The sequence below is a fragment of the Dendrobates tinctorius genome, unplaced genomic scaffold (genome assembly GCF_039654945.1).
Source record: "Dendrobates tinctorius isolate UK_male_01 unplaced genomic scaffold, ASM3965494v1 ptg000065l, whole genome shotgun sequence".
NCBI classification, from domain to species: Eukaryota; Metazoa; Chordata; class Amphibia; order Anura; family Dendrobatidae; genus Dendrobates; species Dendrobates tinctorius.
The window spans coordinates 2,263,174-2,286,629 of NW_027361733.1; the positions used below are offsets into that span (position 1 = coordinate 2,263,174).

General features: G+C 45.2%; 1 protein-coding gene and 1 long non-coding RNA gene across 4 annotated transcripts in view; both read right to left on the reverse strand.

The window, feature by feature from the left end:
* ARHGAP27 (Rho GTPase activating protein 27) overlaps nt 1–23,456 on the reverse strand; it is a 125,337-nt gene that overhangs the window by 96,227 nt on the left and 5,654 nt on the right. The window lies entirely within an intron of this gene.
* LOC141094660 (uncharacterized) lies at nt 16,942–18,909 on the reverse strand. The gene is made up of 2 exons (XR_012233149.1): nt 18,600–18,909; nt 16,942–18,405 (listed from the first exon to the last, which is right to left on the reverse strand). It is a non-coding gene; the product is annotated as an uncharacterized lncRNA (long non-coding RNA).

The following is a 23,456-nucleotide window of genomic DNA, read 5'->3' on the forward strand; positions in this document are numbered from 1 at the left end:
AAGTAAGCCAGGCAAATACGGCATAAAAATCTGGGCAGCCTGTGATGCAAAAACTAGCTATGCATGGAATCTACAGATTTACACAGGCAAGTCTGCAAGCGGCATCCCTGAAAAAAAACAAGGAAAATGTGTAGTCCTCGATATGACTACTGGACTGCAGGGTCACAACATTACTTGTGGCAATTTTTTTTACCAGCTATGACCTTGGACAAGAACTTCTCAGGAGGAAAATCACCATGGTGGGCACAGTGAAAAAAAACAAACCTGAGCTGCCCGCTGAATTGTTGCAGATGAAGGACAGGGCTCCACTTTCCTCAAAGTTTGTTTTTACAGACACCACCACTGCTGTTTCATACTGCCCCTAAAAACGACGGAATGTGGTACTGATGTCCACACTTCACAAAGATGCAGCTGTGTCATCAGGAAGTGACAAAAAGCCCAGAATCATCCTGGACTATAACAAAAACAAAGGAGGAGTGGACAACCTGGACAAGCTGTCTGCCACCTACACTTGCCAGCGAATGACTAGGAGATGGCCAATGGTTGTATTTTACAACATCCTTGATGTGTCAGCATGCAATTCATTTGTGTTGTGGACCCACATTCACCAAGGATGGAATTCAAAGAAAAAAAAACAAGCGGAGGATGTTTCTTGAGGAACTAGGAAGATCCCTTGTCACGGCGCACATTGACCAAAGGGAACGAGTGCCCCGAGACCCAGCCGCTGCAGCCTTGGTCCGACAACTCCAGAGCTCAACAAGTGCTTCGTCCACACCCACAGCAACACAAAGAGCATCATCATGAGCATCCTCCTCAACCAGGCCTGCCTCAACATCAACCACAACAGCCACAACCCCAGTGAGACCACCTGATTCTAAAAGAAAGAGGTGTCAGGTCTGCCCTAGCAATAAGGACAGAAAGACAAACACATCGTGCTTCGCCTGCAAAAAATACCTCTGCAAAGAACACACAAAAAGTGTCACTTTTTGCCACACATGCATCTAAATACTAATGCATCTAAAAACTAGTACTTGATTTCTGTTGATTTGATTTGCTTGATTGATTGTTGTTTGTTTGTTTGACCTAGAAAAGCTACTTTTATTATTATTGCTATTAATGTTAATATAATTTTCATCTTTTATTTGTATTAAAGTTCTATAAAAAAAAAAATCTGTTTTTTGCCTTTTTCATAAAGTAGTTAGATATGGGTCAAAATTGACCCGTAACACGGGGGCGTGGCCTGGAAGCTCATGGTGCAGGCTGCATAGTCAGGGAGCTCCTGCAGACACGAGCTACCACTCGGCTTCAAGCGGCTCAAACAGGCTGATTTTGTCACCTTTGTCTACTAGAGGACCCAGGGAGCACATAGCATGCCGCGAGGACCCCCGAAACTGCGCAGTAACCCGGCAAAGCTTACAGATTTCTACAGCAGGGAAGGGCTGCAGCAATCCAAGATGGCACCGGCATCTCACTCAGGCTCTGCATCCTCCCATCCCTCCTCTAGGGACATTAGAGAGACAGTGGCGATGGAAACAGAAGATATTCCTCTTACCCAGGCCACAATGCAGCGCCTCTTGTCCTCCCTCAGGAAGGCTCTCCATGACGATATGAAAGGTATGATTGGGGAGCTTAGGCAGGACATTGTTTCCCTGGGTGACCGCACAGACCATATTGAGCAGAAAATGGTGGAATATGCGACTGCTCATAATGTCCTGGCTGATGATTACTCTGCCCTAGAGGAACGTTTTTCGACCCAGCAACTTAAACTATGGGATTTGGAGGACAGATCCCGCAGATGTAACATAAGACTTCGTGGTATTCCTGAGACTGTTAAAGATGCTGATCTGTCTGATCACTTTACGGCCTTTCTCAAAGAGGTTCTTCCTGATGCTCAATCCAGGCCCCTGGGAATAGAAAGGATTCATCGGGTGCCCAAACCCTCCCACATTAATCAATCTCTTCCCAGGGATGTGCTTGCCTGTCTCCACTCTTTTAGGGTAAAGGAAGATTTCTTGCATGCAATGAGAGATCAGAGAACCCTTCCGGAGCCCTTTTCAAAAATTGCTGTTTTTCCGGATCTCTCAGCAGGGACCTTAGCCAGAAGAAGAGAGTTTGCGCCCCTGTGTAAGGTGTTAAGAGAAAATAGCATTCCTTATAACTGGGGTTTTCCGGTGAAGATTCGATTTGTGCATATGGAGACAAGATACGTTTTTCACTCACCTAAAAAGCTGGAACAAGCGCTTCGTGATTGGAACCTACTGGTCTCCCCAGAGAGGGGTAGTCCACAACCTGGCCGAGTAAAGCCTTCGAGAAGAGTAAGAGCGGACTGGGAGACGGCAGGTTGACCTTCCTAAAAACTACTCTAGGTGGCACACAGCCTTAAATTCTTCTTGTGGCCTCTGTCTGCAGATGGCTTTTCTTTCCCTGATGCAGCATGGGAGAATGGTGTATTCAAAGGGACCTGGTTTTCCCTTTTTTCCCTCTCCTGATGCTGTTTACATGCCCCATTGCAGTATTCATACTGCCTGTTACGTTTACATAGATTTTTTTTTTTTGTCTGTTTACTTGTTCCCCTCTTTTTGATGTGTATCCCTTTTTGTCGTCCCTGGGTGTGTCTGGTGAGACGTGTTCACCACAGTTTTGAAACCTTTTTTACACATGACAGTGAAACTTGTTTCTTTAAATGTCAGGGGGCTTAACTCGCCGTTTAAACGCTCTATGTTGTGGGAGGAGGCTCGCCGTAATAAAGCAGATGTATTGTGTATACAGGAGTCCCATATGCTCGAAGGGGACAATCACCGGGTCCGTAGTCTCATGTATCCCACGGCCTTCTTTGCCAATAATACTTCAAAAAAAGCTGGTGTCTGTATCTTTGTTAAAAAGGATACCCCTTTTCAACTCCTCAATGGGATTGTGGACCCGGGAGGGAGATTTATTATTCTGAATTGTGTTATAGATGGTTCAGCATATTCTATTGTTAATGTGTATGCCCCTAACCTCTCCCCTGTGAAATTTATGAGAGAATTGTTAAAAGTTGTGGAGGTGGAGGCTAGAGGCGGAGTTATTATATGTGGTGACTTTAATGTTGTCCCTTTAAGGGCTTTAGACTGTTCACCGCGCTCAAAAGTGGGTCGAGGTGAACTGAGCTCTCTCTGTTTGGAAAAACATTTACATGATGTCTGGAGATACTTACATGCTGCAGAGAGGGATTTCTCTTTCTTTTCCCATAGACACAGCTCCTACTCCAGAATTGACTACTTCCTAGTTGACAGCGGAACTCTCCCGGCATGTGTTTCGGCGGAGGTGGGAACAATCTCCTGGTCAGACCATGCTCCTGTCAGTTTGGAAATATCTGTGGGGTTTGGGCCACGGACTCCCTGGCAATGGAAACTAAATCCTGCTCTTTTAACTAGGCAGGAGGTGGGGACGGATGTGGAGGCGCAGCTGGCGGAATACTTCTCCATCAATGATAATCAGTCAGTTTCTGATGAAACTATATGGGAAGCCCATAAGGCTTTTGTTAGAGGCCTTTTTATACAAAGAGCATCCCAACTTAAAAGAGAGCGCGAGCACACTAGAGTGACCTTAGTGGCTGATTTGCAACGGTTGGAACGCATTAACAAGCTTAACCCGTCCCCTTTGGTCTCTAAACAACTGGCCTTAACCCGTTCACAACTCAGGTCCTTTCTATTAGATCAGCATGAGAAGTATTTGAGGAAAATGAAAACTTCTTTTTATGCAATGGGGGACAGAGCGGGTTCATTACTTGCTAAACGTATCAAAAAGAGGGAAAGGTTAGCTCATATTGAGGCCTTCCGAGATCATTCCGGAACCCTTATACGTAACCCCATCGCTATAGCTGAGGTATTTGCACAATTTTATTCTAAATTATATAACTTAGAGGGAGATGTGAACACCCCGCTTCCATCACAGACAGATATCCAAACCTATCTAGATTCCATCTCTCTCCCAAAATTGTCGCAGACCCAACTTGAGGCCCTTAACTCTCCTTTCTCTTTATCTGAAATAAAGCAGGTTATAAAAACTACTAAACTTCATTCCGCCCCAGGTCCAGATGGACTTCCTAACGATTATTATAGACGTTTTTCTTCTGTTCTTGCCCCATACCTCCTCCGTACTTTCTCCTCGTGGCAAAGGTCTGGGTCGGTCTCTGCTATCTCCCTTCAGGCTACCATTGTCACTATACCCAAGCCAGGTAAATCTACAGAGGACCCGGGAAATTATCGTCCCATCTCATTACTGAACTGTGATGTAAAAAATTTTTCTAAATTATTGGCATCTAGATTGAATGTAATTACCCCGTCCCTGGTTCATCCAGACCAGGTGGGTTTTGTGGCCGGTAGGAGGGCTGGAGATGGCACTAGACGTATGATTGACGTTATTGACGTGGCTGAAAAGATGGGTGTCCCCGGTGTGTTTCTCTCATTGGACGCAGAGAAGGCTTTTGACAGGGTACATTGGGGATACCTTAGCTCTGTCCTTAAAAAGTTCGGTTTTGATGGCCCAATATTGTCGGCTATTCTGTCGTTATACTCTAACCCTAATGCTAGGGTGCTATCTTCAGGTTTTTTGTCCTCCCCCTTCCAGATCACTAACGGAACCCGTCAGGGTTGCCCCCTGTCACCGATTATATTTTCTTTGGCTATAGAACCCCTGGCTGAGTCCATAAGATCTAACAAAAATATTTCAGGTTATCATATAGGTTCACACCACCATTTGATTGGCTTATATGCAGATGACATTATTATCACTTGTACTGACTTGCATAAATCTTTACCGGCTGTTATGACTTCTCTGTCCTTATTCTCAGCAATTTCCTTTTATAAACTTAATGCGACTAAGTCTCTTATTTTTCCCATAGCAGTCCCTTCGCCGCTTCAAGAGAGACTGAAAACAGAACTCCCCTTTACATGGTGGGATGACGGAATTCCATACTTAGGAATAACCCTTACCCGCTCAAAATATATCGCCTCAACTAACATGGGAAACTTGGTCTCAGCTCTAAATTCCGAAATTTCTAGACACCCTTTACAGGGTTTTTCGTGGATAGCCCGCGTCCAAGCCTTTAAAATGTTTCTTCTCCCTAAAATTCTTTATTATTTTAGTTCCCTCCCTATTGTAATTCCTTCCAAATTCCTCACTAAACTCCAAAATATTACTAACCGATATATCTGGGCTAATAAAAAACCTAGAGTAGCGGGTAAAATTATGTATCTTCCATATACGGAAGGTGGCATGGGAGTTCCCTACATAGCCGGGTATTATAAGGCTGCTGTTTTAGAAGCGGTGAAAAAGTGGTGGTCAACCCCACTTGAGAATTTGGGCTGGATACAGATAGAATCGAGCTTTGTCGAAGGGTCCTCATTACGGTGCCTACTAGAGGCAGAATCGCTCCGGCCGACGCCTTATTCCCCTCCGCTAATTACAATGCAGGCCACCCTTGTAGGTTGGAGGCGAGTGGTGGGGGATTGGATCTCACTGCCGCCGAGCCTGATAAATATCAAGGCCCTGTCCTTTCACATACCCTATATCGATCTCCTTCCCTGGATGAAGGCTGGTATCCACTCACTGGGAGATATGTTGTGGGAGGGTACCTTCTCATCCTTTTCCAAATTATGCTCGAACTTCTCTGGTATAGAGAAAACGGTTTTCCAACACTTCCAAGTGAAACATTTATTATCATCAATACACCGCCTCTCCTTCCCCTTATTACCTGTATGCCCCTCTTCTTTTCAAAAATTTCTCCTATCCAACCCTCATCAGTACAAGGGCTTATCTGCTATATATAAAGCTTGTAATAACCTTTTATTTCCTATAAGACCAACTTATATGTCGCGTTGGGAGGAGGATTTATCTTTTCACGCCTCGGATGAAGAGTGGAGAGCGGGAATAAAAGCAATACAGCGGGCATCTAAATGTATCAACCACCTTGAGACACTAAAAAAGATTCATCTTAGATGGTACTATCCCCCGATTACTTTATCTAAATTTGGAAAGAATTTCTCCCCTTTGTGCTGGAGACAGTGTGGAGGAAGAGGTACTTTGGCTCACATGTGGTGGAAATGTCCTAGTTTGACTCCCTTTTGGTTAGTTGTCTCAAACTTACTTAAATCTGTGACGGGTATTGATTTCCCTCTATCTCCTCAACTGGCAGTTCTAAACATTGGGATCGAAACACTTCCCCTAGAATTCGTACCCTTGGTCTCGAATATATTGATGGCTGCTAGGATTAGCCTCGCTGCTAAATGGAAGGCCCCGCTCCCGCCTACCCTCGCGGAGTTGGTGGTCAGGCTTAACTCAACATTTCATCATGAGTACTTTCTTTCACTAGATGCAGGGGTCAGAGACAGGGTAATGAAGAACTGGGCGGGTTGGGTTTCCCACCCCTTGGCATCTCCCATAAAGTTTAGTACTTACTCTATACATCGGATCGGATTAGGATTTCTTGAGTCTTACCGGACCCCCCCCTTCCTTTTCCTACGGTCTCATTGTCTGATATTGTTATTGTTATTGTTGTTTGCATTTTTGTCTGTCTATATTATGATCTTTGGTTTTCTTTCTGTAAGATCATTTCTGTCTTTGAAAATTTCAATAAAAATTTATTGGATAAAAAAAAAAAAAAAAATTGACCCGTAACACCATAGATGTTACTAGAGTTAATAATATAAAATATATATATGTATTTTTTTTTACATTTAATAGTCAGGTAATATAACAAACTTTTTTAAGTTTATATTATTCTCTTGAGGTTCATTTGACAATATTTTTATATTGAAAATGAAGGGTATGCTCTCAAATGAAAGGCCCAGGGGGCCACAACAAAAATATTAAAATCAATCCTTCCATGGATGAGAAACCCTAACAAGGTAACTAAGAGGTAAGAAACAAATTGGATCATAAATAACTGTTTTTAGGGTATCCTAGGGGTGATTTAAGACACGGGTCAAAACCGACCTGTTAACATAAGAAACAGTAACAGAAAGCTAACACTACAGGAAGTTAATCCAATTGAGAATCTGTGACTAGACTTTAAGATTGCTGTTCACCAAAAGAAACACTCTAACTTGAAGGAGCTGCAGAAGTTTTGCTCTGAATGGGCAAAAATCTCTGTGCAAAATGTGGAAAGCTCATAGAAAGTTATCCAAAGCGACTTGCAGCTATATTTCAGCAAAAGGAGCTTCTACATAGTACTGCCTTTAGGGGAATGAATAGATATACATACTGAGGTTTTCAGTTATTTTGGTACAGAAAGAAGGATGGAGACCCCACAGTGAGAGGTGGCTATTTTCCAAACCAGGAATCACTATACAAGAGCCAAATTAACAGCCGGAAGGACAGATGGTGGCCTCAAAAACTAGAGCCAGGTACTCAACCTAAAGGTTGTGTATAGTTCAGATTATGGAGTGGCCCACCTGAAAATATGTTGTATGCACAAAACTTAGCGGTGAGAGCGCCACAAAGTCATGCGTATGTTTTCCTCTGATGTGGGGTGTGAAGGATTCAGCCGTCACACATGCTTACAATATGATAACAACACTTTGAAGCAGATTGTCCATACTGTTTTTCCATAGCTGCAGCTTGGTTTTCATCCGTTCCTCATATATTCGGTTATTTGTGACATGTGAGGAGATGACTTTCCTGCATTTTAGGCTTCTGAAGAATGGCAGGAACTCACCTTCTGATCAGAGAGGAAATGACTAAAGCCAACATCTCTAAGGAAGAAGACAATAGTCTCTGGGAGGAAGGAAAAGCCATTGGAGGCAGCTGTGACACTTGAGGTTCCTGCGACACAGAGACACTCCACCTGCACTTATCCCGAGACATAATGAAGGGAAGATCTCCTCCTCACTCTTTGATCATGCATCCAAGGAACAGAATTCCTGCATACAAAGCTGCTCAGCAGAACCATCAACACATAGTCCCAGAAAGTGACACAAGAAATTGTGTAAAAGTCCTGGCAAACAGCATAGAGCTTTGGTGGCCACAGGAATCACCTACTGTACATATGGCCCCTCTACATAATCTTAGCTACCGTCTTTGCTCAGATCATACTGAATCTCAGCAGAGAATGAAGGAAGGCATGGGAAATGTTTAACTCATTTCATCTAAGTATATGGAAAGAGAAAATAAAATACAATCATCCTCACTCCAGCTAAATGCCAGGAGATTCATGGATCCTCCATTACAGTGACAGCCATGTATTTTTCATAATAATGCCTCATCCACAGATCCCCCAAAACAGTGCTTCATCCACAGATCCCCATAAACGTGTGTCATCCACAGATCCCCCCATAACAGTGAGTCATCCACAGATCCCCCATAACAGTGTATCATCCACAGATCCCCCATATCAGTGCTTCATCCACAGATCCCCATAAACGTGTGTCATCCACAGATCCCCCCATAACAGTGAGTCATCCACAGATCCCCCATAACAGTGTATCATCCACAGATCCCCCATAACAGTGCTTCATCCACAGATCCCCATAAACGTGTGTCATCCACAGATCCCCCCATAACAGTGTGTCATCCACAGATCCCCCATAACAGTGTGTCATCCACAGATCCCCCATAACAGTGTATCATCCACAGATCCCCCATAAGAGTGTGTCATCCACAGATCCCCATAACAGTGTCATCCACAGATCCCCCATAACAGTGTATCATCCACAGATCCCCATAAGAGTGTGTCATCCACAGATCCCCCATAACAGTGTCATCCACAGATCCCCATAAGTGTGTCATCCACAGATCCCCCATAACAGTGTGTCATCCCTAGATCCCCCATAACAGTGTATCATCCACAGATCCCCCATAACAGCGTGGGCAATGTTTAACTCCTTTCATCTAAGTATATGGAAAGAGAAAATAAAATACAATCATCCTCACCCCAGCTAAATGCCAGGAGATTCATGGATCCTCCATTAAAGTGACAGCCATGTATTTTTCATAATAGTGCTTCATCCACAGTTCCCCCAAAACAGTGCTTCATCCACAGATCCCCATAAACATGTGTCATCCACAGATCCCCCCATAACAGTGAGTCATCCACAGATCCCCCATAACAGTGTATCATCCACAGAACCCCCATAACAGTGCTTCATCCACAGATCCCCATAAACGTGTGTCATCCACAGATCCCCCCATAACAGTGTGTCATCCACAGATCCCCCATAACAGTGTATCATCCACAGATCCCCCATAACAGTGTGTCATCCACAGATCCCCATAAGAGTGTGTCATCCACAGATCCCACATAACAGTGTATCATCCACAGATCCCAATAAGAGTGTGTCATCCACAGATCCCCCATAACAGTGTGTCATCCACAGATCCCCCATAACAGTGTATCATCCACAGATCCCCCATAACAGTGTGTCAACCCTAGATCCCCCCATAACAGTGTATCATCCACAGATCCCCCATAACAGCGTGGGCAATGTTTAACTCCTTTCATCTAAGTATATGGAAAGAGAAAATAAAATACAATCATCCTCACCCCAGCTAAATGCCAGGAGATTCATGGATCCTCCATTACAGTGACAGCCATGTATTTTTCATAATAGTGCTTCATCCACAGTTCCCCCAAAACAGTGCTTCATCCACAGATCCCCCCATAACAGTGAGTCATTCACAGATCCCCCATAACAGTGTATCATCCACAGATCCCCCATAACAGTGTGTCATCCACAGATCCCCATAAGAGTGTGTCATCCACAGATCCCCATAAGAGTGTGTCATCCACAGATCCCCCATAAGTGTGTCGTCCACAGATCCCCCATAACAGTGTATCATCCACAGATCCTCCATAACAGTGCGTCATCCACAGATCCCCCATAATAGTGTATCATCCACAGATCCCCCATAACAGTGTCATCCACAGATCCCCCATAACAGTGAGTCATCCACAGATCCCCATAACAGTGTATCATCCACAGATCCCCATAAGAGTGTGTCATCCACAGATCCCCCATAAGTGTGTCATCCACAGATCCCCCATAACAGTGTATCATCCACAGATCCCCATAACAGTGTATCATCCACAGATCCCCCATAACAGTGTGTCATCCCTAGATCCCCCATAACAGTGTATCATCTACAGATCCCCCATAACAGCGTGGGCAATGTTTAACTCCTTTCATCTAAGTATATGGAAAGAGAAAATAAAATACAATCATCCTCACCCCAGCTAAATGCCAGGAGATTCATGGATCCTCCATTAAAGTGACAGCCATGTATTTTTCATAATAGTGTTTCATCCACAGTTCCCCCAAAACAGTGCTTCATCCACAGATCCCCATAAACATGTGTCATCCACAGATCCCCCCATAACAGTGAGTCATCCACAGATCCCCCATAACAGTGTATCATCCACAGAACCCCCATAACAGTGCTTCATCCACAGATCCCCATAAACGTGTGTCATCCACAGATCCCCCCATAACAGTGTGTCATTCACAGATCCCCCATAACAGTGTATCATCCACAGATCCCCCATAACAGTGTGTCATCCACAGATCCCCATAAGATTGTGTCATCCACAGATCCCACATAACAGTGTATCATCCACAGATCCCCATAAGAGTGTGTCATCCACAGATCCCCCATAACAGTGTTTCATCCACAGATCCCCCATAACAGTGTATCATCCACAGATCCCCCATAACAGTGTATCATCCACAGATCCCCCATAACAGTGTGTCATCCCTAGATCCCCCATAACAGTGTATCATCCACAGATCCCCCATAACAGCGTGGGCAATGTTTAACTCCTTTCATCTAAGTATATGGAAAGAGAAAATAAAATACAATCATCCTCACCCCAGCTAAATGCCAGGAGATTCATGGATCCTCCATTACAGTGACAGCCATGTATTTTTCATAATAGTGCTTCATCCACAGTTCCCCCAAAACAGTGCTTCATCCACAGATCCCCCCATAACAGTGAGTCATTCACAGATCCCCCATAACAGTGTATCATCCACAGATCCCCCATAACAGTGTGTCATCCACAGATCCCCATAAGAGTGTGTCATCCACAAATCCCCCATAAGTGTGTCGTCCACAGATCCCCCATAACAGTGTATCATCCACAGATCCCCCATAACAGTGCGTCATCCACAGATCCCCCATAATAGTGTATCATCCACAGATCCCCCATAACAGTGTCATCCACAGATCCCCCATAACAGTGTGTCATCCACAGATCCCCATAACAGTGTATCATCCACAGATCCCCATAAGAGTGTGTCATCCACAGATCCCCCATAAGAGTGTGTCATCCCTAGATCCCCCATAACAGTGTATCATCCACAGATCCCCCATAACAGTGTATCATCCACAGATCCCCCCTAACAGCGTGGGAAATGTTTAACTCCTTTCATCTAAGTATATGGAAAGAGAAAATAAAATACAATCATCCTCACTCCAGCTAAATGCCAGGAGATTCATGGATCCTCCATTACAGTGACAGCCATGTATTTTTCATAACAGTGCTTCATCCACAGATCCCCCAAAACAGTGCTTCATCCACAGATCCCCATAAACGTGTGTCATCCACAGATCCCCCCATAACAGTGAGTCATCCACAGATCCCCCATAACAGTGTATCATCCACAGATCCCCCATAACAGTGCTTCATCCACAGATCCCCATAAACGTGTGTCATCCACAGATCCCCACATAACAGTGAGTCATCCACAGATCCCCCATAACAGTGTATCATCCACAGATCCCCCATAACAGTGTATCATCCACAGATCCCCCATAACAGTGCTTCACCCACAGATCCCCATAAACGTGTGTCATCCACAGATCCCCCATAACAGTGTATCATCCACAGATCCCCATAAGAGTGTGTCATCCACAGATCCCCCATAACAGTGTCATCCACAGATCCCCATAAGTGTGTCATCCACAGATCCCCCATAAGTGTGTCATCCACAGATCCCCCATAACAGTGTGTCATCCCTAGATCCCCCATAAAAGTGTATCATCCACAGATCCCCCATAACAGTGTGTCATCCACAGATCCCCATAAGAGTGTGTCATCCACAGATCCCCCATAAGTGTGTCATCCACAGATCCCACATAACAGTGTAACATCCACAGATCCCCATAAGAGTGTGTCATCCACAGATCCCCCATAACAGTGTGTCATCCACAGATCCCCCATAACAGTGTGTCATCCCTAGATCCCCCATAACAGTGTATCATCCACAGATCCCCCATAACAGCGTGGGCAATGTTTAACTCTTTTCATCTAAGTATATGGAAAGAGAAAATAAAATACAATCATCCTCACCCCAGCTAAATGCCAGGAGATTCATGGATCCTCCATTACAGTGACAGCCATGTATTTTTCATAATAGTGCTTCATCCACAGTTCCCCCAAAACAGTGCTTCATCCACAGATCCCCATAAACGTGTGTCATCCACAGATCCCCCCATAACAGTGAGTCATCCACAGATCCCCCATAACAGTGTATCATCCACAGATCCCCCATAACAGTGTGTCATCCACAGATCCCCATAAGAGTGTGTCATCCACAGAGCCCCCATAAGTGTGTCATCCACAGATCCCCCATAACAGTGAGTCATCCACAGATCCCCCATAACAGTGTATCATCCACAGATCCCCCATAACAGTGTGTCATCCACAGATCCCCATAAGAGTGTGTCATCCACAGAGCCCCCATAAGTGTGTCATCCACAGATCCCCCATAACAGTGCGTCATCCACAGATCCCCCATAATAGTGTATCATCCACAGATCCCCCATAACAGTGTCATCCACAGATCCCCCATAACAGTGTGTCATCCACAGATCCCCCATAACAGTGTCATCCACAGATCCCCATAAGAGTGTGTCATCCACAGATCCCCATAAGAGTGTGTCATCCCTAGATCCCCCATAACAGTGTATCATCCACAGATCCCCCCTAACAGCGTGGGAAATGTTTAACTCCTTTCATCTAAGTATATGGAAAGAGAAAATAAAATACAATCATCCTCACCCCAGCTAAATGCCAGGAGATTCATGGATCCTCCATTACAGTGACAGCCATGTATTTTTCATAATAGTGCTTCATCCACAGTTCCCCCAAAACAGTGCTTCATCCACAGATCCCCATAAACGTGTGTCATCCACAGATCCCCCCATAACAGTGAGTCATCCACAGATCCCCCATAACAGTGTATCATCCACAGATCCCCCATAACAGTGTGTCATCCACAGATCCCCATAAGAGTGTGTCATCCACAGATCCCCCATAAGTGTGTCGTCCACAGATCCCCCATAACAGTGTATCATCCACAGATCCCCCATAACAGTGCGTCATCCACAGATCCCCATAACAGTGTATCATCCACAGATCCCCCATAACAGTGTCATCCACAGATCCCCCATAACAGTGTGTCATCCACAGATCCCCATAACAGTGTATCATCCACAGATCCCCATAAGAGTGTGTCATCCACAGATCCCCCATAAGAGTGTGTCATCCCTAGATCCCCCATAACAGTGTATCATCCACAGATCCCCCCTAACAGCGTGTGAAATGTTTAACTCCTTTCATCTAAGTATATGGAAAGAGAAAATAAAATACAATCATCCTCACCCCAGCTAAATGCCAGGAGATTCATGGATCCTCCATTACAGTGACAGCCATGTATTTTTCATAATAGTGCCTCATCCACAGATCCCCCAAAACAGTGCTTCATCCACAGATCCCCATAAACGTGTGTCATCCACAGATCCCCCCATATCAGTGAGTCATCCACAGATCCCCCATAACAGTGTATCATCCACAGATCCCCCATAACAGTGTGTCATCCACAGATCCCCCATAACAGTGTGTCATCCACAGATCCCATAACAGTGTATCATCCACAGATCCCCATAAGAGTGTCATCCACAGATCCCCCATAAGAGTGTGTCATCCACAGATCCCCCATAACAGTGTATCATCCACAGATCCCCCATAACAGTGTCATCCACAGATCTCCCAAAACAGGTTGTTATCCACAGATCCGCCACAACAGTGTGTCATCTACGCATCACCCATAACAGGTTGTCATTTACAGATGTCCAGTAACAGTGTCTGTTCCACAGAGCCCACATAGCAGCATGTAATCATCAGATCACAAACAGTGTGTCACTCAGAGATCCCCCATAATAGTGTGTCATTCATAGATCCCCTAAGACCAGTGTGTCATACACAGATCCCCCCATAACAGTGTGTCATTTACAGATCGCACATAAGTGTATCATTCATAGATCCCCTATAGCAGTGTGTCATTCACAGATCTCCCTGTAATAGTGCGTCATTCACAGATTCCCCTCTTAGTAGTAGCTCATTCACAGATTCCCCTGTAACATTGTATCCTTTACAGATCCACAGATAGCAAAGCATCATCCAGAGATCCCCCTACAACAGTGTGTCATTAATAAATCCCCATTACTGTGTCATACAGAGATCCCCCCATAAGTGTGTCATTTACAGTTCCCCCATTACAGTGTGTCATTAACAGATTCCCCATAGCAGTGCGTCATTCACATATGCCCCATAACAATGTGTTATCCAGAGATTCACCATAACTCAAAATCATAAATGTATGGCGTATCTCAGGAATATGATACCATTTTTCATATTAGAAATATCCCTTTAACAATAAAACTACCATAAATTTGTAAGTGTATATTACTTTTTTAAGTTTCGGTCTCGCAGGCATAATACAGTAGCCATGACCTACACATAATACATCACTATCAGAAAAGGCAATGTGCAGCCACACCATAAAACAACCAGACTTAGGCTACTTTCACACATCAGGTTTTCGGCGTCAGGCGCGATCCGGCGTCGTGCCGGAACGCCGGATCCGGCAAATGTTTCGTAAAACCGGATGTGACGGATCCGGTTTTCTGCCGGATCCGTCTTTTTCTTGACAGACAAAACCGGATCCGTCTCATCCGGTACATCCGTTTTTCTATCCGTTTTTCGACGGATTACGCCGGATCCGGTTTTTAAAATTGACCCTTGTGGCCTTCCGAACGGGATTGGCTACTGGAAAACTATATATAGCATGTTCCTACAGCCCTTCTTTGACAGGTTGTAGAGGAGAAAGTGCAGGTTGGAGAGAAGAGCAAGTTACTGGCGAAGATGGATGTTGTCATTGGAAATATTTTGAAGAATTTGGCGGATTTTATAGCGGAGGCGAATCGTTTGAGGGTGATTGTTCTGGAGAAGGAGAGAGCGAGACAGCAGCGCATCAGGCATCGTAGACGACGTTTGTGGATCCACCCCATCACAGCCAAGAGAATGACGCGTGGGGTCTATTCTACACTCTGCATGGACCTTCGACGAAACCCGGATAAATTTTTTGGATATGTTCGGATGAAAATGGAGAATTTTGATTACTTGGTGGAGCGCATTGCACACCTCATAAGAAAAGCGGACACCTATTGCCGCTTCTCTGTTTCACCCGCAGAGCGTCTGATGGTGACTTTAAGGTAAGCCACATTTATTGGATGTGATCGCATCAGAGCACACTTTCACTGCAATCTTGTTGGTGGTAGTTTGTATCTCCAAGTGTTATAGCTCAGTTTTGGTATGTAATGCTGTGATTTAAAACTAATTTATTGTTTTTTAATTCCCCACAGATTTCTTGCAACTGGAGAATCCCTTTCGTCACTGCATTTCCAGTACAGACTCGGGATTTCCACCATATCTGGAATAGTGAAGCACACATGCCGTGCACTGTGGGACTCCTTAGCTGAAGAGTTTTTACCAGAGCCCACAACAGAGAGGTGGATTGAAATTGCTGACAAGTTTCAACAGATATGTCAGTTTCCAAACTGCTTGGGCGCTGTGGACGGGAAACATATCCGCATTGTAAAGCCAGCTGGATCGGGATCGGAATATTTCAATTACAAGAAATATTTTTCAATTGTCCTCATGGCCATCGCTGACACGGAATACAAATTTATTGCGGTTGATATTGGGGCCTATGGCCGCTCCAATGACTCTCAAGTTTTCAAACTGTCTGCCATGGGGCGTAAACTGTATGGAAACACCTTCCAGTTCCCACCACCTAGACCGCTGCCGCAAACATCTGGTCCACCTATGCCATTTGTCTGTGTAGGGGATGAAGCCTTCCAGCTGTCAGAACACCTTTTGAAACCGTACGCTAGCAGAGGATTGACAAGACCAAAACGCATTTTTAATTACCGCCTCACAAGAGCAAGAAGAATGGTTGAATGTACCTTTGGTATTCTGACAGCCAAATGGCGGGTCCTATTGACTGCGATCAACCTCAAGACAGAAACTGTGGACGAGGTGATCAAAGCGTGCGTGGTACTCCACAATTTTGTTATCTGCAAGGAACCCATTTCCATTGAGGACACCTCTGAAGAAGCCACCTTGCAAGATTACCATGACATTACCACTAGAAGTTCTGTGACGGTTTCAGTAATGAGGGACAATTTTGCACTATACTTTATGTCACCTCAAGGCAGAGTACACTGGCAGGATGACAGAGTGTGAAAGATTTGTGCCCTAACCAAACTTGTGTACCTTCTGGACCAACAGTATATACCTTTGCCAACCAAAGTTGGCTATCTTGTCATGGTCTTACTATTTTTAGCTTTAGGCCACAGGTGTGTACCTGGTTGTGTTTTATGCAAAGTATTTCACCTTTTAACAAAAGTTGTGTACATTGTTAGGAAATCACCAACAATAAACACAACTTTTTAGGTGAAATACTTTGCTTCAAACACAACCAGGAACACAACTGTGGCAAAAAGCTAAAATTTACCCACAGTTATATACCTGGTTTTGAATACCTTTTTACCTTTGAAATACCCTGTATTTAACCTTTTTTTTAAACATAGTTCGCCGCAGAAAGAAATGACAGACAACCATTGTGAAACGATAATTTAACTTTTATTTAAAATTTTTTTTTTTTTTTTGTAAAATGTTTTTCAAGTGCAAAAAACTTTTTTAATAAAGGTTTTTAACCCAATGGGCATTTTTATTAAAAAACACACATTACAAATCTGTGTAGTGTGGGGTGGAAATACTGCTGGAGGGGTTGCGGGACACTTCGACACTGGGTGTGTGGAGAGAGGACTGGGATCGTGGTGGGGAAGGAACAGTTAGAGGTGAAGGTGTGGAAAAAGCTACAGAATGGGTGGACATGTGGGAGGCAGAAGAGGTGGTGGGCGGTGGAGTGGAGGGTTGGGCAGGGACTGTAGGAGCAGATGATGTTGATGGAAAGTTGTATGGGGAAGGAGTTTGGTACGGGGAAGGAGTTTGGTACGGGGAAGGAGTTTGGTACGGGGCAGGTTGCTGGAAGTGGGGAGATGTCTGGTACTGAGGAGGTTGCTGGTATGTAATAGGAGGGGGAGGATGGAAAGTGGCTGGAGGGGGTGCAGATGTAATAGGAGGGGGAGGATGGAAAGTGGCTGGAGGGGGTGCAGATGTATTAGGAGGGGGAGGATGGAAAGTGGCTGGAGGGGGTGCAGGTGGAGGAACTACAGTGGTGGGAGGTGGAGGTTGGGAGGTAACCTGCTGTAGAGCACCGTGGCACGAATGCATTACATGCATCTGCTGGGTTGGAGATAGTGTTGCCATGCGCTCCACAACAGACCTGAAAAAGGTGTGGTTTGGCGAAGATCTTGCTTCTGAATGCATGGTTTGCAGAAGTGTCTTCACCTCCAGAATTCTGGAGTTGATCTGCTGAAAGCCTGCGGAGATTTGCTCTGACAAGACTTTTAGACAGTTCTGGAAAGATGCATTCAGATGCAAGAACTCTTGCGCATAACTCTTTTCCTGACCCCTCTGCCGCTGTCGCCCAGTACCCGCAGGTGTACTAGAGGTGGCAGGGGCAGAAGGGTGGGGTAAAGGGAAAGCGATCTCCTCACCAGCAGCTTCATGTAATGTAGGCAGCCACGATGCTCCTGTGCTGGTGGATGGGACAGATGGGTCGAATGTGTGGGAAGGCTGGGAAGGTGCAGATGTACCGGGGCGGTCGAAGTGTCCCTCGGTGCCGGTCTCCTCAGGGATCGCCTCAGAAGGGTCCAATCGTGCAGGCTCCCGAGTGCTGCTCACCGTGCTGTGGAATAAAGAGAAAAAAAAACAATTAAAATAGTGACATGGTATGGCCCTGGCTGAAAAAAAAAAGTTACATCTAAACATTTTTTTGTCACATGTGGTGTGTAATATTTACCTTCTGGTGAGCATTGTCTCCCGGAGGAACGACAGGGCTTGTGCGTACTTGTACTTGCTCCTGCGTCCTCCAGATCCACTCGGGGCCCGCATCTCTTTATTGAACTCCTTCTTGAAACGATCCCTCACAGACCGCCACCGATTCACAATTCTGTTCCCTGAAACGAGAAAGGAGTGGTTAGTATACAACATCAGTGTTTCACAAACTCCAGTCCTCATGGTCCCCAGGGGTCATGTTTTCAGGATTTCCATAGTAAATAGAAATCCTGAACACATGATCCGTGGGGACCACGAGGACTGGAGTTCGGGAAACACTGGTTTACATCAAGCAACCGGTACTGTATATACTTACGCTCTTTAATCTGGGCCCGAACATCGAGGTCCACCCAGCGGCCCACAAGGAGTGAACAGATTTCCTCCCAGAGTCGTCGGGTAACGATAAGGTCAGCGTGGCGGCGGTCAGCCATATTCCAGAGCGGCTCCCTTTCTCTGACGAGATCGATGAGGTGGTCCACATCGAGTCCTCCATCCTCACCGTCAGAGTCGGGAGCACGCTGTGAAGGCTGTTAAAGAAAAAGACAAAAATAACATAATTAGCCTCCACAAAAGAAATGAAATAAAAAGTGCAAAAAAACAAAGCAAAAATATTTATACTTACACGCTGGTGACCGCCGCGTTGCTGTCGCCGACGACCCTGGGAGGCACTGCGAGGACCTCTTGGCCGAGCACCAGATTGGGAAGACTAGAGAAGAAAACAAAAAATGTTATGTCTTTGGATGTAGGCATTTGTTTGCTGTGTGTGGTCTGCAGAACATTGTTTTCTATGTGTTGTGTGTAGTGTGATGTTGTGTTTCTGCGTTTGATGCAAAAAACTTACCAATTGTGAGCCCACTCCAGGTGTCTGTCCACCCCTTCCTTCTTCTTCTGGGAGCTCCTCTTCATCTTGTGATTCCTGTTTTGAAATAAAAGGCAATGAATACACATATATTACAGAGATGATGGATTTTGGAAATAAAAACTTACCGTCAAACGCTGACGATGCGAGGGAGGGCTCCCAGAAGAAGATGTGCTGTCCTGTTGATGGCCAGACTCCATGGCTGTGGGTATTGCTGCTGCTGTTGCTGCTGCCAGTGATGCCATTTCTGCTGCTGCTGCTGCATCTCTTTGGCGGCTGTTGAATACAGAGAAACAAAGGGCCAATGAATATCTTGATATTCCATGGCCCTAGTTTGGAGGAATGGGGGATTTGATAATTACCGTTTCTCATCTGCTGCTGGACTCCCCTCCTCAGCATGTTCCATTTGCTGCTCCATTTGGGGTGGTGGTGGTGCTGATGGTGCTGCAGTGGTCTCCTGCCTTCTCCTGCTGCGCTTGTTTGCTTTCTTGGGTGGCATGTTGGGTGTGGCTGTGGGTCCCACTGTCTTGCTTTTATATATGTCTTGTGGGCAGAGCTACTGAGCATGCTCAGACCAAAAAAAACGGATCCGGCCACCGGATCCGGCTTTCGCCGGATCAGGCGCATTGCGGCGCTCATAGGCTTTCATTGTGTGAAAAAGCCGGACGCGCCGGATCCGGCGTGTCCGGCTTTTTCGCCGGAGACAAAAAACGTTACAGTAGCCGTTTTTTCCAGACGCCGGATCGCGACACATTGCCGGATCCGGCGAAAACCGGATGAAACGCATGGCCATCCGGCGCGATCCGGCGCAAATGCAAGTCAATGGGGGGGAAACCGGATCCGGCATTGCATTTCGCCGGATCCGGTTTCTGTCAAAAGCGCCGGATCGCGCCTGACGGCGAAAACCTGATGTGTGAAAGAGGCCTTATTGCTCATATTATCCAGGATGGTATTTGTTGATAAGAAAGTTGGCAACCCTAGTTACATTGTATACATAACAAGTACACATCGATCATTTACTACATTACATAAATTATACATACACACTGGCCTGCACCCTATATTATATTACATACATTATACATACACACTGATCTGTGCCCTGTATTACATTACATAAATTTCCCAGAGGAGCATTGCGGCTTTAAGTCTCCTCACCTCGACATGCTTAGCATGTCATTCTCCGCAAGGAGAAATGATACTTCTTGGATATCGGTCAGACGCCTCTCTCACAGCCAAACCAGATCTTCTCCCACTTTGCACTGATGAGGGGCAGTACCCCGAAACACAGTGTCTGCAAATGGAGATTCTGGCTTGGCTTTTATCCTAAGTCATGTAACTAGGCTCGTTAAAGGGTCAACATTGACTTTTAGGAATGCTACCTCCAATAGGTGGCACTAGAGTTCTAGTCCTCTTCCTCTCTGAAGAGACAATTTGCATAATTAGCATAAATTATACATACACACTGGCCTGTATCCAGTGGCGTAACTACAAAGTTATGGGACCCGATGCGAACTTTCAAATGGAGCCCTCCCATGCCAAAATACACACACATCTCCGCTCTGTACACCTCGTACACGCACGGCTCCGCTCCGTACACTTCGCACACACACGACTCCGCTCCGTACACCTTGTACACACACGGCTCTGCTCCGTACACCTAGTACACACATGGCTCCTCTCCGTACACTTCACACACACACGACTCCGCTCTGTACACCTCGTACACACACTGCTCTGCTCCGTACACCTAGTACACATGGCTCTGCTCCGTACACCTCATACACACCCGTCTCCGCTCCGTACACCTCGTGCACACACGGCTCTGCTCCGTACACGTCATACACATGCAGCTCCGCTCCGTGCTCCTCGTACACATACGGCTCCGCACACCTCGTACACATGCGGCTCCGCTCAGTACACCCCATACACATACGGCTGCGCTCCGTACAGCTCATACACACACGGCTCCGCTCAGTACACCCCATACACCCACGGCTCTGCTACATCCACACTGTAAACCCCTCCTGACCCCACACATAAACTTACCCTCATCCAGCAGTGCACCATGACAACCAGGTCGGCAGAGTCCTGCATACACGAGGCTCCTGATCATGTGAACCCTGACTACTCCCCTCCTGTGACCTCATCACAGGTCCTGTGTGCAGCCATAGCGTCAGGCCAATTGCAGCCTGTCAGCCACTCAAAGCAAGGAGCTGCACAGCCAATGAGCGGCTGCAGCTCCACGATCGAGTCCCTAAACACTCCGGGGCCCCGTCACAGCTGCGACCGCGGTAGTGCCGCCCCTGCCTGTACCCTATATTACATCACATACATTATACATACACACTGGCCTGTACCCTATATTACATTACATACGTTATACATACACACTGACCTATGCCCTGTGTTACATTACATATATTATACATACACACTGACCAGTACCCTATATTACACTACATACATTATACATAAACACTGACCTATGCCTTGTATTACATAAATAATAATACATACACATTGACTTGGGTCCTGTATTACATTACACACATTATACATACACACATATCAATCTGTGCTCTGACTTTTATTACATTACATATGTCAGATTCTCACACCACAGACATTACATACATTCTACATACACACTGACCCCATGCCCCGTGTTACATTACACACATTATACATACACACTGACCCGGGCCCTATATTACATTACATACATTATACATACACACTGAACTGCACCCTATATTACATTACATGCATTATACATACACACTGACCTATACCCTGTATTACACTACATACGTTATATATAAACACTGACCTATGCCTTGTATTACATAAATAATACATACACACTGACCTGGGTCCTGTATTACATTACACACATTATATATACATACATACATACATACATACATACATACATACACACACACACACACACACACACACCAACCTGTGCTCTGTCCTTTATTATATTACATGTTACATACTCACACCAGAGACATCACATACATTTTATGGTACATAGATTATATTTCTGTTTACTAGATCTAAAATCTTTATTACTAGAGAAGAAATAAGCATGGAGGATCCTGCTCTGAGGATATACAGTTGAAAGTTTCCATACACTATATCAAAAGACACATACAGTTGTGGCCAAAAGTATTGACACCCCTGCAATTCTGTCAGATAATACTCAGTTTCCTCCTGAAAATGATTGCAAACACAAATTCTTTGGTATTATTATATTCATTTAATTTGTCTTAAATGAAAAAACACAAAAGAGAATGAAGCAAAAAGCAAAACATTGATCATTTCACACAAAACTCCAAAAATGGGCCAGACAAAAGTATTGGCACCCTCAGCCTAATGCTTGGTTGCACAACCTTTAGCCAAAATAACTGAGACCAACCGCTTCCGGTAACCATCAATGAGTTTCTTACAATGCTCTGCTGGAAATTTAGACCATTCTTCTTTGGCAAACTGCTCCAGGTCCCTGATATTTGAAGGGTGCCTTCTCCAAACTGCCATTTTTAGATCTCTCCCCAGGTGTTCTATGGGATTCAGGTCTGGACTCATTGCTGGCCACCTTAGAAGTCTCCAGTGCTTTCTCTCAAACCATTTTCTAGTGCTTTTTGAAGTGTGTTTTGGGTCATTGTCCTGATGGAAGACCCATGACCTCTGAGGGAGACCCAGCTTTCTCACACTGGGCCCTACATTATGCTGCAAAATTTGTTGGTAGTCTTCAGACTTCATAATACCATGCACACGGTCAAGCAGTCCAGTGCCAGAGGCAGCAAAGCAACCCCAAAACACCAGGGAACCTCCGCCATGTTTGACTGTAGGGACCATGTTTTTTTCTTTAAATGCCTTTTTTTCTCCTGTAAACTCTATGTTGATGCCTTTGCCCAAAAAGCTCTACTTTTGTCTCATCTGACCAGAGAACATTCTTCCAAAACGTTTTAGGCTTTTTCAGGTAAGTGTTGGCAAACTCCAGCCTGGCTTTTTTATGTCTCGGGGTAAGAAGTGGGGTCTTCCTGGGTCTCCTACCATACAGTCCCTTTTCATTCAGAGGCCGACGGATAGTACGGGTTGACACTGTTGTACCCTCGGACTGCAGGGCAGCTTGAACTTGTTTGGATGTTAGTCGAGGTTCTTTATCCAACATCCGCACAATCTTGCGTTGAAATCTCTTGTCAATTTTTCTTTTCCGTCCACATCTAGGGAGGTTAGCCACAGTGCCATGGGCTTTAAACTTCTTGATGACACTGCGCATGGTAGACACAGAAACATTCAGGT